Source organism: Taudactylus pleione, unplaced genomic scaffold, assembly GCF_031769625.1.
Source record: "Taudactylus pleione unplaced genomic scaffold, aTauple2 ptg000044l, whole genome shotgun sequence".
Classification (NCBI taxonomy): domain Eukaryota; kingdom Metazoa; phylum Chordata; class Amphibia; order Anura; family Myobatrachidae; genus Taudactylus; species Taudactylus pleione.
This window is the reverse complement of record NW_028284446.1, coordinates 2,041,394-2,058,206: the sequence shown is the minus strand read 5'-3', so window position 1 is coordinate 2,058,206 and position 16,813 is coordinate 2,041,394. Positions and strand designations below refer to the sequence as shown.

Here is a 16,813-nt window from a genome sequence, read left to right as displayed (position 1 = left end):
TTCTCATCGAGGTCCTCCAATATATACGTGATACCATAAAATAGAAAAAATATACATATGTGTAATAAAGTTTTATCACTCCAATGTAGGCAACAAAGATGTAGAATAATTTTTGTAGGTGTAGTAGGTTCAAGTGGAGCAACCGTACCCCAACTCACACTGAATAGTGTAATTTCCCACGTATCAAGGTTTCTTTTTTTTTCCTCTACCACTATCTTTAAAGAGACAAGTGCCCCATATTAAAGTAAATATCCCAAATATTCAGGCAGAAGTAGATTGTATGTGAAAAGAATAGCAGGCGTTTTGGAAAATGTGGCCCTCGATCTGTTGAAATCTTTTTTCACCATGAAGGTAATGCATGCAGGCAGCAGAGGGCAACAGGCATATAGATGATGAAAGCAAGACTAGTATAATACAGTAAACACACTTTACTTTATTAAGTTGAATAAAATACTATAACTATTAATGCTTTAATTTTCTGTTTATTACCCTCTGCTACCTGCATGCATTGCTCTCACAGTGGCCACTGCCAAGGGATATGGACATATTGAGGGTGACCGTTTCTAAACCCAAAGCAATTCACCTCTGTACCATAGACAAGCGATTTCTTTCTGACTCTATGGGCGGTATTCAATTAGTTTCGCACCCGCGATAAAGTTCTACCTGTCGGACTTCTCGCCTACATCGCGTCTTTTGGATGCCGAAACGTATCGTGCGCGTCCCCGCTATTCGCCCTATTCCATTCCAAGAGACGCGAAAATGTCGACAAACTAAGTCGGAACAGGTCAGAAAGTGGTGTCAGAATCGAGGAAATCAGCCTGAATCCCCCCAAAAAGATGCAGAAACATTGGGGATCAATGTAGTAGTGCCCGAATAGCCCTAATAAAAATGTTTGGGGTACTTAAGTTGGTACAATAGCCTCTAATTAGCGTCTTTGCACAAGTGGTGAAGAATGGCATAAAGCAGGGTTTTTTTGAGAAAATAAGTAGTTTTGTAAAATTTGGGGTACCTGAAAATGTGTGCTTGCATATTTTAAAGTCTGTAAAGTGAAGTTTTAAAAAAAAGTTAAATTCCTCCGTCATACGCAATCCCAAAAACACTTGACCCCTTCTTAGAGCACCCCCAGAACCTTATTTTGCTAGTTTTCAAAGTTGTTCCCCCACTTTGTGCTTTTTCGCACCCAAAGTGAAAGTACTTTTTTGGGGTAAGTTTTTTTCATGGATTTTTTTTTACGCAGTTGTCCTTTGGGGGGCTATCCCAAGGTTTCTGAGTGGTTTCCCCACCTTTGCACCCCAAAATAAAAATGTTGCACTTCTTTACTCCTGCTATTCAGAGGCGAATCTTTTTCACCTATTACATTTAGCGTTCCCTCTAGGCTGTTTTAGCGGGATGCGGCACCCTGCCCTTCTGGAGGGCAAAAAGCACCCTGCCCTCCAGAAGGAGGGCAAAAAGCGCCCTGCCCTCACAGCCTGCGGATGCCGTCTTCACACGCTTATCGCAGTGTCCCGCGGGTGGAGAAATGTGCGGTGACCCGGTCACCGCCGGAGAATAGACGCCGGGCGCATGCACCCGCATCTATTCTCCCTGTCTGCAGCGCTTGGGGGCTGCCCGGCATGTCCGTAAGTGCCGGGCACACCCCCAAGAGTGACAAAAAGGGGGCGCGTCTTATAGACACGCACCCTTTTCAGTGGCCGCGCCCCCTTTCTACTTCAGGGTCCATAGGGTATCCACAGGATACCTTGGGGTATAGGTGTGACGTCAGTCGCAGGGCACCAAAGAGTTAAGCTTTCAGCCTCCCAGGATGCACTAGGTCCCCCTCCTATACCCCGCCCCCGGGCCAAGGCACCTCAGTTTAGTTTGGTGCCCGGCCGGAGTCGGGTGCACCTGTTGGAGTGGGGGCTAGAAGAGCCCCTGAAGCTTTTTCTTCATGCAGCTGTGGCTGCACATCTGGATGAACAGCATGGACAGTCAGTCCTGACGTCCATGCTGTCTTCCCTACACCCCGCCGGTACCAGAACGCCGGTACTGATCCGGGGATGCTGGTGGGCGTCTGGGGTCACAGCTAGCGGTGACCCCAGATGCTCCGGACCATGGCCGGATTCAAGGGGGACAGAGGTAAGCAGCGGGGTCCCGCGGTGGGTCCCCGCTGATCACATGGTCCTAAGTCCCCAGGCAGGGGGCTCCCTGGGGACTGGCTGCAGCGTGGAGCCAGGCGACCAACCTGCGCTTCCACTACCCCCTGGGACAGCGGACCGCAGCAGAGCGGTAGCGCTGCGGCGTCCCAGGGGTTAAATGCATGCCAGGGGAGCGCGCCTTCCCTGTCTCACAGCCGGCGCCTCCCCCGCTGCACACAGCCCTCTCTGCTCTGTGCAAACTGGTCCTGTGTCAGCGCTCCTCCCCCAGGCCAGCTTCTCTCTGCTCCTCGGCGGCCATCTTCTCTGCAACGCATGGTGAACGCTGCTGGAAGTCTGGAAGGAAGCATCATGGTCTGGGTCCCCCCGCATACCTCTCCTCCGCTGTGGCTCAGGTCTGTGTATGCAGCGCTGTGTCCTACCAGGCCCTGTGTCTGTGTAGTTGAGTGATCAGCGCTGTTAGTGCAGGAATTGTTATTTCTCTGCATTGTATGTGACTGTGCTAGCGCTGCCTGTAACTATTCTTCTCTAAACTGTCAGCTTTATTACTGTCCCTGTTCTTTCTGCTAAAGCCCTTGCGGTGCGGTGCTGCAGGGTGGTCTCTCGCCTATTTAATACTTAATTGGTGAGAGAGGTCACATACGTGGTGCCATCATGTCTGAAAGTGATTTTCCCCTCCGGCTACAGTGTACCACGTGCAAAGTACCGTTAGCGGAGGGGGAGGGTAGCGCGGAGGGCCTTTGCCAGCAGTGTTTGTCCATGGCGCGGCCTATTACGGTTACAGCACCGGTACAGGAGCCGCCCTGGGCTTGTTTTGCTCAGGCGTTAACAGCTTTAGTGGGCCAGTTAGCTCCGCAGCCCGCGTTTACTCCGATGGGTTTGTCCCAGCAGTCTGTGGTGTCGTCACCCATGCAGGGGTTCCCACGACAATTGGTGGTACCCCACAGTCTCCCTATTTCCCCGCTCCCGGGTTCTCAGGAGCCAGCGTGGGTTAACTCCCTGACGAGTTCTTTACAGCACTTGTCGGATGTGTTGCAAGGGGAGTCTGTGATGCGGCCTCATAAAAGGCCGGTGGCGTCTCTGTCCGCTCCTTATGAGGATGACGAAGGGACGTCTGATGATGGGGAGATTCTGGATCCTTACGATCAGGAACCTTTCCATACTAAGGACGCTGATGCTAAGTCCAAAGTATATATTCCTGGACTTATTCGGGCGGTCCGCACAGCCTTGGTGATTGAGGACGAAGTTCCCCCAGCGGCTAAATCTAAGTATGCCTTTTTCAAAGATGTGAAGGGCGATGCCACAGTCTTTCCTCTTTCGGGTCAGTTGGTGGACCATTTAGAGGAGGCGTGGAAACAGCCTGGCAAAAGATACCAGCCGCAGAGACGCCTGGCGGTGGCTTATCCGTTCGCGGATAATTATTTTGCTAAGTGTGAATCCCCTCCACAGGTGGATTCTCACGTGACCCGTCTTGTCCGTAGTGCCACATTGCCGATGCCATCCATGTCCTCCCTTAAGGATGCTACGGACCGCAAGGTAGAAATCTGCCTGAAGTCCGCTTATTCCCTTGCAGGGGGGGCAGTACGGCCGGCTATGGCCATTTGCTGGGTTGCCAGAGCGATGGAGCGCTGGGCGGATTCATTAGAGGCTTCTTTTGAATCCGACTGTCCGGCCGAACAGGCGGAGTTGATTGGCAATCTCCGTGATTCGGCCACCTACATCAACGAGGCGGCTCTAGACATTAGTACTCTGGTGTCTAGAATTTCTTCAGCAGCGGTAGCTGCTCGTCGCACCTTGTGGCTGCGATCCTGGAAGGCGGGCGCAGATCCAAGAAAGGTCTGGAAGCGTTGCCGTTTACCGGAGAAGTTCTCTTCGGTCCGGATCTGGATAAGATTGTGGCCACGCTGGCGGCAGCCAAATCTGCTTGTCTCCCGTCGGCCGCTGCTCCTTCTGGTTCTGGACCATCGTCCTTTCGGTCATCTAGGGCCCAGGGCAGGCCCAAACCACAGTCGTTTCCTCGACAGGCTGGCCCTACGAAATCGGTCAAGCCCCGGAAACAGGCATGGAGTACCAGACGTCCGGCCCCCAAGCCAGATGACAAGCCTGCGGCCCGACGGTCCGGGTCTCCCCTTGGGGGATCCCAGGGTGGGAGGCCGCCTGCTGCAGTTCTCCCGGTGTTGGTCGTTCACTACGACAGACACTTGGGTTCTGGAGGTGGTCTCTCATGGGTACGCCCTCTCCTTCCGGCACAGACCCCCGGCTCGATTCTTCACCACGGGTCTACCATCAGACCGGAACAAGGCTACGGAGCTGCGGAAGGTATTGCACACTATGCTCCAGGCTGGAGTTATAGTGCCTGTTCCATTCTCCCAGAGGGGCCAGGGTTTCTATTCAAATCTATTTTTGGTACAGAAACCCAATGGGTCATATCGTCCGATTCTCAACCTCAAAGCACTCAACAAGTCTTTGCGGGTCCCGAAGTTTCGGATGGAGACCCTACGGTCCATCATTCTGGCGCTGGAACCTGGGGACTACATGGTGTTGGACATACAGGACGCTATGGCGGTCATGGCGGCTTCTCTGCGGCTGCAAGGAGTCCGCATGTTGCCGTACTTGGACGACCTGTTATTGGTGGCAGGATCTCCAGAGCTCCTGTTACACCACTTGGACCTGACCATTGCACTGCTGCAACGGCACGGCTGGCTAATCAACTGGCAGAAGTCCACTCTAATCCCGTCTCGGAGGATTCTGCATCTTGGAGCCTTATTGGACTCGGGACAGCAAAGGATCTTCGTGACGGAGGACAAGATCTCTGCTTTACAGTCAAGGGTGCGCAGTTGTCTGCACAGCCGCCGGGTGTCCTTACACTCGGCGATGAGGTTACTGGGCTCCATGGTGTCGGTGTTTGACATGGTGGAATACGCCCAGTTTCACTCTAGACCTCTGCAGCACCTGATCCTGTCCAAGTGGAACGGGCTGCCTCAGTCTCTGAAGTTCCAGACGATTGTGCTCACCCCGGAGGTTCGCCTGTCCCTTGCGTGGTGGTTAAAGACGACCCACCTCAACAAGGGACGTCCGTTCTGGGTTCCAAATTGGGTCCTGTTGACAACGGACGCCAGTCTTCGGGGCTGGGGAGCAGTTTCGGGTCCACACTTGTTCCAGGGCAGGTGGACACCGACAGAAGCGGAGCTTCCAATAAATATCTTGGAACTCCGTGCGGTCTTCAATGCTCTCCTGCAGGCACAGCGGTTTCTCCAGGGTCTCCCGGTGCAGGTCCAGTCGGACAATGCTACCACCGTGGCCTACATAAACAGGCAAGGAGAACTCGCAGTCGGGCGGCTCTCGTAGAGGTCTCTCGGATCCTGGTTTGGGCGGAGCGCAATCTTCCGGCCATATCAGCGGTCTTCATCCCGGGAGTGCTAAATTGGGAGGCGGACTTTCTAAGTCGCCAGGACGTTCATCCAGGGGAATGGTCCCTGCACCCGGACGTTTTTCAACTGCTGGTGGACAGGTGGGGTCTTCCAGAAATCGACCTCATGGCGTCCCGGCACAACAACAAGTTGCCGGTGTACGGGTCTCGCACAAGAGACGAAGGGGCGTCTCTGGTGGATGCTCTGTCCGTCCGGTGGACGTTCAGGTTCGCATACCTGTTCCCTCCGGTCTCCCTTCTTCCACGGGTAATCCGGAAATTCAAACAGGAAGGAGGGACGCTCCTGTTGATAGCTCCCGCGTGGCCCAGACGGCACTGGTTCTCAGACCTTCAGGGTCTGTCCGTGGACAGTCCTCTGCGGTTGCCGCTACGACCGGACCTTCTGTCTCAGGGTCCTTGTCTTCACCCGGACCTGACTCGGCTGTCTTTGGCGGCGTGGCTGTTGAGACGGCCATGCTGAGGTCCTGGGGGTTTGCCAGCTCTGTGGTGCGTACCAAGTTACGAGCTTGGAAACCGTCTTCCGCGAGGATATACCATCGCGTGTGGCATACGTTCTTCCAGTGGTGTCGACCGAGAGGTTATGCACCGCGGGAGTTTCGTCTGTCTCGGATTCTCGCCTTCCTGCAAGCGGGACTAGATCATGGGCTTCGCCTTGCTTCTTTGAAGGTACAGGTTTCGGCCCTATCTGTCTGGTTTCACCGTAGGATTGCTACAATCCCGGATGTGCGCACCTTTATGCAAGGTGTTCTCCGTATTCAGCCGCCCTTTGTTCCACCTGTGGCGCCTTGGGATTTGGCTGTGGTCCTGAGGGCTCTCCAAGGACCGCCGTTTGAACCACTGGGCTCAGTGGATATTAAATGGCTAACAGCTAAGACTGTTTTCCTTCTGGCCGTTGCTTCAGCCAGACGTGTTTCTGAGTTAGGGGCTCTTTCTTGTAGACCCCCTTTCTTGGTTTTTCATGGGAACAGGGCAGTGCTCCGCACTCGGCCCGAGTTTCTTCCCAAAGTTGTTTCCCAGTTTCAGGTTAACGAGGAAATAGTTGTTCCGGCCTTTAACTCACCGGGTCTTTCCGTGGGTGAGGCCTCTTTGGATGTTGTGCGGGCCTTAAGGACTTATGTGGACCGCACTTCTTTGTTTAGGAAGTCGGACGCTTTGTTGTCCTCTATGGCTTCTGTAAAAAGGGTTGGCCTGCTTCAAAGCAAACTTTGGCAGCCTGGATCCGTATGGCTATTTCTGAAGCTTATCTTCATGAAGGCCTACCGGTCCCTCCTTCTCTGAAGGCTCATTCCACTAGGTCTGTGGGTCCTTCGTGGGCAGCTCGACGTGATGCCTCGGCAGTTCAGATCTGCAAGGCTGCTACGTGGTCTTCTGTCCATACCTTCGTGAGGTATTACAGGTTTGACACCTTCGCCTCTCAGGATGCTTCCTTTGGGCGGCGGATTCTCCTTTCTGCACAGGAGCGTCCCCACCCTTAAAGGATACTGCTTTGGGACATCCCCAAGGTATCCTGTGGATACCCTATGGACCCTGAAGTAGAAAATATGAGATATGGTAAGAACTTACCCTTGTTATCTCTATTTCTACGAAGTCCATAGGGTTCCACAGGACTCCCGCCCTGTCGCACCTGTGCTGCAGATGGGCTTTGCTCTGGTCACCGGTTTTCCGTCTCCCTCTGGTGAGAATGTGATTCTTGTATGTGTCCAGATCTTTGTTCTCTCTCTTCCTTCTCCTCCTCCGGCCTATGGCTTGGTAACTAACTGAGGTGCCTTGGCCCGGGGGCGGGGTATAGGAGGGGGACCTAGTGCATCCTGGGAGGCTGAAAGCTTAACTCTTTGGTGCCCTGCGACTGACGTCACACCTATACCCCAAGGTATCCTGTGGAACCCTATGGACTTCGTAGAAATAGAGATAACAAGGGTAAGTTCTTACCATATCTCATATTTTTCAGGCCCTCTCTAGCTCCACCGCCCTGCCTTCCGCCGGAGCTAGAGTGAACACTATACATTGCATTGTCCGCGTACGTGAAACCTAGCTGGAGTTGAATACGGAGATAAGTTTCCTACAGGTGAAAAGACGAAATCTGTGATACTAATTGAATACGAGCCTATGCTACAGTAACATAGGGCCTGATTCAGGCTATGAGCAACACTGCTGCGTCTTTGGACACAGCTGTATTGCAAAAATATGCTAATGCCACAGGAGGCGTCTGAGGACAAAATACGTCTTCTGTCAGCATCACAGATCCGAGTGCTGTATTTGAAGACACAGCATCTGATCACCATCACGACCATTGGTCACAGCCTGTCTAAGCTTACTCAGAATGACCGCCAAACCTGCTCAGCCTGGGCCAAGAAATCTGCGTCAGAAGGCGCAGACCATGGCCTCTGCACTCCTACAATCCGGGGACAACACACTCCTATTTGTAATACTGTCAGCGTCTTTGCCCCATCCCCATATGGCCACAGCATGTCAATCCATGCTGCGGCATAGGTAGCACTGCGAGCAGTCCTCCCACCATCGGACTTGCATGCAAACCAGCAGGTTTGCGTAGAAGTCTGAATAAGGCCCATATATACTTGTGTGTGCTTGTAATGAACTGGATTAGCCTTTAAGCATCTATTCAGACAGTATACATTAAAACATCTCCTGCAGCATGAACAGGATGCATTGCCATACCACTGCTTTGTTACTGTAACCCTGATCATTGCTGGCACTCTTTGTAACACAATGGATCAGTGCCTAATCAGAACAACCCCTGTTAAACTTAATTTAGCATTGACCATTTATGTGCTATGGACAGATGATAATTATATCAAGCTGTTTGCAGGCATTGTTGTCCATGAGTAATACCTTAAGGTGCCCATACATCTGTGACGGATCGCCGCGATGCAGGGCTACGATCGGAAATTTCCGATCGCCCACCATCGATGTTCCGCGATCCGTCGCCAGATCGCAGACATTTCATAAATTAAATGTCCACGATTTGACAATTGCGATCATTTTTTGATCGCGATCGTCAAAACGCCGAAATCCAACATGTTGGATTTCTGCGATCCTGTGAATCCGGGTTGCAGCATCGTGGGATCAGGGCACTTTGTCGCATATGTATGGGGCCCATTAGGCCAGAGGTTCCCATACTCTGTCCTTAAGGCATCCTATCAGGTTTTAAGGATAACCATTCTTAGGCACAGGTGAATCAATTAGTACCTCAGTCTTTTGATTTAACCATCTGTGCTCAACTATGGACACTTAAAACCTGGACTGTTAAGGCCCCCATACATCGGCAATTGATTGCAGCAATCGTGCAATTTGCAAACCATTGTGTATAAAAATCTTTCCCTTTTTCAATCGATTGTGGCAATTCTGCAATCGATTGAAAAAGGGAAAGATTTTTATACACAATCGATTGTAAATTGCACGATTGCTGCAATCAATTGCTGATGTATGGGGGCCTTTAGGGTGTCTTGAGGACAGTGGGCCTGATTCAGCTTTGGGAATAGAGTAAGATGTAGCAAGTAACTGTGAACCAGGACAAACCATTTTGCAATGCAAAGGGTGCAAATACATACATTTAATTTTACATGTAGGGTAAATACTGGCTACTTTTTGTATGTAGCCAACACATACTGCACAGCTTTATTTGTACACTGCAATTTAGATGTCCGTTTGGACACAACCCTCCTAAATCTAAGGCAGCCCATACACTGTAAGATTTTTTAGACTGTGCACGATTTCGATCGATCGCAACGATCAATCGTGCACATCGTGTGTGTGGTTTGGCATGCTTTACGACGGCGATGCGCGTCCCCGGCATCGTAGATCTTATGGAGAAACCATAAGATCTGCGATCCGTCATGCTGTTAAATAGGTAACCGAAGCATCTTGTAAGATGCATCGTTTACCATTCACAGCAGCATGCGATGCATCGGGCTGAATTGGAAAACGTACCGAGGTGTTGTACGTTTTCAAATCGCCCCGTGTATGGCTCGCATTAATCTCTCTGCACATTTTAAGTCTGCCCCACCTGCAGTGCAGCATGGTTTTACCAAGGTGATCAGTTTCGTGCTATATCTTACTCTATTTCCAGAGCTGAATCAGGCCCAGTGTTTGCGAACTTCTGCCTTAGGCCCATTTTCAGGCCAGAATGTCAAGCAAGAAAATTGCTACCACATCAGCCTAGATTTTCCATACTTTTATTTCTGGGTTTCTGTTTTCCAACACCTGGTTGTTGAGTTTGAGCTTTGATATCAAGTCAAGGTCTGACATTTCAACAAGAATATCATTGGTAAATTAAAAATAGGTTGATAATAAAGATTTTGTAACCAAACTTTCCATTCGTTACCATGTATAAGAGGTTAACAATTTAGTGGTAACTAACAATTGGGTAAATCCCTAAAAATGTTACATGTCCAGAGAATATTTGGAAAATTGGTAAATAGTAAAAAGTCTCAATGAAAATAATATTCATATAATTAGAATGTTATATGATAAAAGTAGTCCTTTACAATAGGCCAATTTGTCAGGTAGTAACCATAGCAACCGGTCTCTGCAGTCTATTCATCTTCCATTCATAATGTGTAGTCTGCTTGTCTAAAGATATTCCTCTTCTAAGCCTCAGAAGTGATGGTATCCCTGGGATTTATCACTGTTTTCTAGATCTGTATATTCAGAATTTGATGTGTCTTACACTAAACAATTAACAGGGAAAAACAAAAACTCCTTACTCCCTTGTTGTATAGTAATTACACTGCAAACTTAAAGGTAAAAATGTCTTAGCTGATGAAAAAACTTTAAAAATTGTGATCCTATGACTTACATTTCCTCTACAGCCACAAGGGACACTGGAGCTTAGTACTGTGGGTATTGACGGGATGTACAGCCATGGCCAAATGTTTTGAGAATGACACAAGTATTGGTTTTCACAAAGTCTGCTGCTTCAGTTTTTATGATGGCAATTTGCATATACTCCAGAATGTCATGAAGAGTGATCAGATGAATTGCAATTAATTGCAAAGTCCCTCTTTGCCATGACAATGAATTTAATCCCCCAAAACAACATTTCCACTGCATTTCAGCCCTGCCACAAAAGGACCAGCCGACATGTCAGTGATTCTCTCGTTAACACAGGTGAGAGTGTTTTGACGAGGACAAGGCTGGAGATCACTCTGTTATGCTGATTGAGTTAGAATAGCAAACTGGAACCTTTAAAAGGAGGGTGGAGCTTGAAATCATTGTTCTTCCTCTGTTAACCATGGTTACCTGCAAGGAAACGTGCAGTCATAATTACTTTGCACAAAAGTGCTTCACAGGTAAGGATATTGCTGCTAGTAAGATTAAACCTAAATCAAACATTTATCGGATCATCAAGAACTTCTAGGAGAGAGGTTCAATAGTTGTGAAGAAGGCTTAAGGGCGGCCAAGAACGTCCAGCAAGCGTCATGACCGTCTCCTAAAGTTGATTCAGCTGCGGGATCGGGGCACCACCAGTGCAGAGCTTGCTCAGGAATGCCAGCAGACAGGTGTGAATGCATCTTCATGCACAGTGAGGCAAAGACCTTTGGAGAATGGCCTGGTGTCAAGAAGGGCAGCAAAGAAGCCACTTCCCTCTAGGAAAAAATCAGGGACAGACTGATATTCTGCAAAAGGTACAGGGATTGGACTGCTGAGGACTGGGGGAAAGTTATTTTCTCTGATGAATCCCCTTTCAGAGAAAGAAAAGTGAGCGTTACCATCAGTCCTGTGTCATGCCAACAGTAAAGCATCCTGAGACCATTCGTGTGGGGTTGCTTCTCAGCCAAGGGAGTGGGCTCACGCACAATTTTGCCAAAGAACACAGCCATGGAGAATGGTACCAAAACATCCTCCAAGAGCAACTTCTTCCAACCATCCAAGAACAGTTTGGTGACTAACAATGCCTTTTCCAGCATGATTGAGCACCTTGCCATAAGGCAAAAGTGATAACTAAGTGGCTCAGGGAACACAACATCGAAATTTTGGGTCCATGTCCAGGAAACTCCCCGGACCTTAATCCCATTGAGAACTTGTGGTCAATCCTCAAGAGGCGGGTGGACAAACAAAAACCCACAAATTCTGACATACTCCAAGCATTGATGGGTGGCCATCAGTCAGTATGTGGCCCAGAACTTGACTGACAGCATGCCAGGGCGAATTGCAGAGGTCTTGAAAAAAGGGTCAACACTGCAAATATTGACTCCTTGCATAAACTTAATGTAATTGTCAATAAAACCCTTTGACATTTATGAAACGCTTGTCATTTTATTTCGGTATACCATAGTAACATCTGACAAAAAGGTCTAAAAACACTGAATCCGCAAACTTTGTGTAAACCAATACTTGTCATTCTCAAAACTTTTGGCGATGGCTGTAGAGAGGAGCCGGTACTTTAAGAAATTAATAAGTGTGACAGGCCCCTTCCCCTCTTTGCCCCCCTCACCAAGATTTGTGCCTCGAGGGAGTCTGTTCCCTGGGCATCAGCTTAGGCGTGCTTCCAGGTCCCAGGTCTCAGCACATCGGTGCTGCAGGGACCCCCGCCGTAGCTGCTTGCGGCTAGTTCCGGGTCCCCCCCTGACAACCGCATCCCGGCGGCCCGGCTGGTGAATATGGCCAGCCTTCCCGAACACGCAGGGGAAGGCTGGTGGTGCGGTGGTTTCACAGCTTAGGCTGTGTATAGCGGACGGCCATTACTGGCTGAAGGTCAGGGGATGGAGCTTTCCCTTCGTTACAGGAGGCGGGTTAAACTGGGGAAGCCCACTTCTCCATTTCTCTTGCACTCAGTTCCCACGCAGAGCGCCAGGTCAGCGCTTCCTGCCTGCAGTCACCGCTGATTCCTGGGCCCAGCAGGCTCTACAGATCACCATTGTCTACCTTCCAGCAACTTGGCACTTACTGGCAGTGAGTGTACTGTTTGGGGGGTGATTTTGGGGAGGCATTTATTGGGGAGTAAGGGGTTGTGTGGCACTCCTCTCTCTTGCTGTGCTTAACTGTTCTTTGTGTTTTCTTTTCAGTGTCGCAGTGTGTCTGTGGGTGAATTGTTTGGTTGTATTTAGCCCTGTGTGTGCAACATGACAGGCAGGGGAGCAGCTTCAGAGGCCTCACAGAATTATTTGCCTGTAAGAAGTGTAACATCAAGTTCACTCAGGCTCACGCGGAGGGGTCCCTATTGTTTGATGCTTGTGATGGGGGGTGGGCCTGTCCCTGCTGGTCCTGCCCCAGCACAGGATCTCTCACTTCCTTGGATTGCATCACTAACGGGTGTTATGTCAGATCTCTCTGGTGAACTAGCAGAATCTCGCAGAGAGAGCGAAACATTAGGACTCAGAGTTCTAGTTCTGGATCCTCTCGGGATTTACAGACAGAACTAGCTTGGGTGCAGTCCCTTACCTGGTCCATGGAAACTTGGGCTCATGTAATGGAGGCTTCCTCCCAGAGTAGGGGGGTTCCACCGCAACCTGGAAAGACGGCTATACCAGCTCTTTTACAGTCTGACGAATCTGAGGAGGACTGTGCTTCTCAGGTTGAGGAGGTAAGGATATTTGCTACAAGACTCTGATGACGAGTTTCTTGCGGATGAGGATCTGCAGGATTTGGATGTAGGTCCTCAAGGGTGAGATGCTCTCATTCTTGCTGTGCTTAAGGTAACGGACGAGGAGTCTCCAACTCAGTTGTTTCTTTTTGCCATTACACAGAAAACATCCCTTACTTTTCCCGTTTCTCAGGAACTAGAGGACCAGCTGGTGGTTGCTTGGAAGAATCCAGGCAAGAAGTACCAGATCTCTAAGCATTTTCTCTCATCCTATCCCTTTCCTACAGATAGCAGGGCTAGATGGGAGTTTCCCCCGTCAGTAGATTCGTCGGTATCCCGACTTTCTAAGAAAACTACCATTCCGGTGCCAGTGGCGATATCCTTGAAGGAAGCATCTGACCGTAAGTTAGAGACTACTTTTAAAGTCCATTTTTATAGTTGCAGGAATTCTTCTGTGTCCTGCTTTAGTAGGATCTTGGGCCACAAGGCCAAGGAGCAGTGGGCGGAGGAGTTAGTCAGAGCCCTACGTGTGGGGACACCAAGGTCTGAGCTTATTATCCTGACAGAGCACATTAGAGAGGCCCCCATATATTTAGGACAGGCTTCTAGAAATATTGGCCTGCTTGGCTCTAGGATTTCAGCTTTGGCAATTGCTGCACGCCGCACACTTTGGCTACGTTCTTGACAGTTGGACTCTGAGTCCAAGAAGGCGGTTGAGGTGTTACCCTTTTCCGTGGATATGCTTTTCGGTCCAAAATTGGATAAATGGATTTCTCAGGCCACCGGTGGTAAGTCCACCTTTTTGCCGTTTTCCTCTTCTACTTCCTCCGGATTTTTGGAAGTCTTATTCTGGAACTTCCTTTCGAGTCCCAACTAGATGTCAAGGTCGAGGAAGAGGTTCTTCGACTGCTGCTAGAGGAACAAGAGGTAGAAGATGTGCAGTTGCCTCCTCTCGCTGTCAGGACCCCAAACCTGTTGATAAACCTATGGCATAACTGGCTGCCAGCTCACCTGGGGGCCCCCATGGTGGGAGCTCTGCTTTATTGTTTTCAGGACAGATGATCCCAGACTTTCTTCAACAGTAGGGTACAGAATGTGGTTTTCCAGGGCTGTCGCATATATTTCGCATTTCCTCCTCCCTTTGTTTCTTCACGACAGGCCTGCCCTCATCTCCGGAAAAAGTGGAGGTGTTACAGCAGGCTGTCGAGAGGCTTCTGGAAGCGGTGGTCCTGAATTCAGTTTCTTCACAACAATGAGGGGAGGGATTCTATAAGCATCTTTTTGTTATACCCAAGCCGGACGGCTAAGTCAGACCAATTCTGAACCTAAACTCTTTGAATCGTCACTTAGTTTATTACAAATTCAAGATGGAGTCCCTGCATTCGGTGATTGCAGGTCTGGAGCCAAAGAAATTTCTGGTATCATTAGATATCAAGGACACATATTTACACACTCCCATTTGGAGACCTCATCAGGCTTTTCTCTGGTTCACCATTCGGGAATCTCCCTTTCAGTTTCAGGCTCTCCCATTCGGACTGTCTTCGGCTCCCAGAGTCTTCGCAAAGGTAATGGCGGTCATGGTTGCTCTACTTCGTCTTCAGGGCGTGATGATAGTATCATACTTGGACCATCTTCTCCTCAAGGCTCCTTCTTCAGAGAAGCTCCTTCAGGATATCTTAATCACTTACAACCTGTTGTTACAACATGGTTGCATTATCAATTTTCCAAAGTTCCAGTTAGTTCCTTCCCAACATCTCCAGTTTCTGGGAATGATTTTAGACCCGTCAGTACAGAAGGCTTTTCTTTCACGAGACAAACCTGTGGCAATCAAGGAGTTGGCCCGTTTCGTTCTCCATCCTTTGTGGGTATCCTTGCATCTTTGTATTCGGTTGCTCGAAAAGATGGTGGCAGTTTTCGAGGTCTTGGAGTTCGGTCGTTTTCACTCCCGAATCTTTCAGCTGGATCTCCTTTCCCAGTGGTCAGTTTCTCATCTTCACATGCACAGTGTAGTCCGTCTGTCTCCAGAAATGCGTATTTCCCTTCTATGGTGGCTACAAACCAGCCATCTCTTGGCGGGGAAGCGTTTCAGGATTTGGGACTGGGTCCTATTGACAACATATGCCAGTGTTTGGGGCTGGGGTGCGTTGGTACTGGATCATCATTACCAGGGCCGTTGATCTCGACAGGAGGCTCTTCTTCCGATAAACATTCTGGAGCTCCGGGCAGTTTACAACGCCTTCAGAGAGTCATTCACTCTTCTAGCAGGGCTGGCCATCAAGGTCTAGTCAGACAACGCGACTCCAGTGGCATACAACAATCGACAGGTCTCTTGCATTCTTCGTTGGGCAGAAAGACATGCGACAGCTCTGTCAGCAGTGTTCATTCCAGGAGTGGACAACATGGAAGCGGATTACCGCCAGGACTTGCATCCGGGGGAATGGGCTCTTCATCCACAGGTTTTCCAACGGGATGTAGTTATGACGCCGGACCGATCACCCTCCCGGGTAAGTATTCACTTAGCCCGGGGATGGGGTTAGGTTTAGGGACCCCCCTGGGGAAGGTTAGGGTTAGGCTAGGGGAAGGGGGTGAGGTCAGGGTTAGGCACCATGGGACGCGGGGGGGTCAGGGTTAGGCACTAGGAGGGGAGGTTAGGTTTAGGCACCCATGGGGGGAAGTTAGGGTTAGGCACGACTAAGGGAGGGTTGGAGGCGGGAGGAGAAGTTTAGGGTTCTTACCTCCAGGTGTTGGGATTTCGACCCGCTGGGCAGCCGCTGTCGGTGTTTGATCCAGCGGCTAAAGTTTTGCTGCCGGCATTACATTCCGATTCCTTTTCCAACAGTTGGTACAGCGCTGGGGAGAACCCCAGATAGATCTCATGGCGTCCAGACTCAACCATCAACTTCCCCTTTATTGCTCCCGCACCCCGGATCCAGTGGCAGTGGATGCGCTAACAGCTCCATGGAATTTCCAGCTTGTTACCTGTTTCCTCCTTTTCCCCTACTGTCTCCAGTGCTCAAACGCATCAACAGAGAGAGGGTCGATTGCATTCTCATAGCTCCCAACTGGCCTCGCAAGGCTTGCTTCTCAGATCTGCGGTTACATCTAGCAGACGATCCCTGGGTTCTTATGCTGCGTCCCGACCTCCTCCAGCAGGGTCTTTTTCATTATTCAGACTTACGACGTCTAGGATTGATGGTGTGGCTGTTGAAACCGCGCTGCTAAGACGTAAGGACTTCCTAGGACTGTTATTCCAACCATGCTTCGAGCCAAGAAACCAGTTACTTGAGCTCACTATTATCGGATCTTGAAGTCTTATGTGGCGTGGTGAGAACGACGGGAGGGTTTCTACCTCATCCTTTCGGTTGGGTCGGCTCTTGAGTTTTTTGCAGTCAGGTTTGAATGCGGATCTCCGTTTGGGATCTTTAAAGCTACAGGTCTCGGCCCTTTCTATCTTTTTCCACCGTAAGTTAGCTTTACTTCCGGAAGTTCAGACTTTTTATGCAAGGAGTTCTTCAGATTCAACCTCCTTTTGTACCCCCAACAGCTCCTTGGGATCTCAATCTGGTACGCTTTTCTCCAATCTTCAGTTTTTGATCCCTTTAGAGACTTTTGATGTGAGGTACCTTTCCTGGAAGATGGTTCTTTTGTTGGCTTTGGCTTCTGCAAGGAGGGTTTCTGAGTTGGGTGCTCTCTCGTCGTTCTCCTTAC

At 49.8% G+C, this 16,813-nt stretch overlaps 1 protein-coding gene across 1 annotated transcript in view; it reads left to right on the top strand.

The window, feature by feature from the left end:
* Positions 1 to 16,813, top strand: part of POLRMT (RNA polymerase mitochondrial) — a 116,150-nt gene that overhangs the window by 11,042 nt on the left and 88,295 nt on the right. The gene's annotated exons all lie outside the window — the stretch shown is intronic.